At 41.5% G+C, this 1,362-nt stretch overlaps 1 protein-coding gene across 1 annotated transcript in view; it reads left to right on the top strand.

Moving 5' to 3' along the window:
• HUWE1 (HECT, UBA and WWE domain containing E3 ubiquitin protein ligase 1) overlaps positions 1 to 1,362 on the top strand; it is a 75,536-nt gene that overhangs the window by 22,589 nt on the left and 51,585 nt on the right. The gene's annotated exons all lie outside the window — the stretch shown is intronic.

The following is a 1,362-nucleotide window of genomic DNA, read 5'->3' as shown; positions in this document are numbered from 1 at the left end:
CTCTGGCAATATATATTTCTTGAACCAAAAATTGTTACTGAGGAACTGGGATACCTTCTGCAAAGTTCATGTCTTACAGTTGATTCCTTTATAGGAGTATTTCTCATGTATTCACCCATGAGCTCATTTTCCAAACATTGTATTTTGGAGTTGTAAAGGTAGTAAAGTTTTGGGAATATATATAATATGCCAGACACTTTAATGAGCTCTTTACAGATACCCATATTCAGATTGGAAAACTAAGGCACATATATGTTTATTTTAGGAAACATAAATTAGTGGGAAAAAATGACACCGTAATTAGAGAAGAGAAAAATGTTTATGGGGCACCTGGGTGACTCAGGTCATGATGTCGCAGTTCATGAGTTCAAGCCCTGCGTCAGCCTGCCGACTGTCAGCACAGAGCCTGCTTCAGATCCTCTGTCCTCCTCTCTTCTGCCCCTCCCCCACCCATGCACATTCTCTCTCAATAAATTTATTTATTTATTAATGTTTTATTTATTTCTGAGAGAGAGAGAGACCGCATGAGCAGGGGAGGGTCAGAAAGAGGGGGAGATACAGACTCTGAAGCAGGCTCCAGGCTCTGAGCTAGCTGCCAGCACAGAGCCCAACGGGGAGCTCGAACTGACGAACCGCGAGATCATGACCTGAGCCGAATTCAGTTGCTCAACTGACTGAGCCACCCAGGTGGCCCCCCCCCATTATTTATAATTAGTATTACAGTATGCGTTTTTGTGCACAGCTTTGTCATATTTAAGATTTGTTTTTCTCAGAGGTTCCTAGAAATTGGATGAAAATGTATGAGTATTTTTTAACTTGCCAGAAGGTGTTACCACTTTATACTTCTGTGTGTATGAGGATACATCTCACATTCATTCACCCAGCTTGTTTGATTTCATCTGAGGAGTGAAATCAAAAGGAGCGCTATTAAAAGCAGTGTGTACACTGATCCAAGGGCATGAGACAGCCCAACAGGGAAGAATTACAGACAGAATTACATTACAGACAGAATTCTGACTTACAAACAAAATACTTAAAACGTTTGACGTTTACACAGCTTAAAAAATGCTAGGAAGGGGCACCTGGGTTGGCTAGGTAAGTGTCTGACTCTTGATTTTGGCTCAGATCATGATCTCATGGTTTGTGATTTCAAGCCCTGCTTTGGGCTCAGTGCTGACAGTGTGGAGCCTGTTTAGGGTTCTCTGTTTCTCCCTCTCTTTGCCCCTCCCTTGCTAAGTCTCTTTCTCAAAATAAATAAAACTTAAAAAAATAAAAAAAACTGAGCACCTAGGTGGCTAAGTCAGTTAAGCGTCTGACTCTTGATTTCATTGCAGGTCATGATCTCATGGTTCGTGGATTCAA

This window comes from Crocuta crocuta, unplaced genomic scaffold (genome assembly GCF_008692635.1).
Source record: "Crocuta crocuta isolate KB4526 unplaced genomic scaffold, BGI_CrCroc_1.0 scaffold1307, whole genome shotgun sequence".
In the NCBI taxonomy this organism is placed as follows: domain Eukaryota; kingdom Metazoa; phylum Chordata; class Mammalia; order Carnivora; family Hyaenidae; genus Crocuta; species Crocuta crocuta.
The sequence above is the reverse complement of the archived record's forward strand: the minus strand, read 5'-3'. Positions and strand labels throughout refer to the sequence as shown.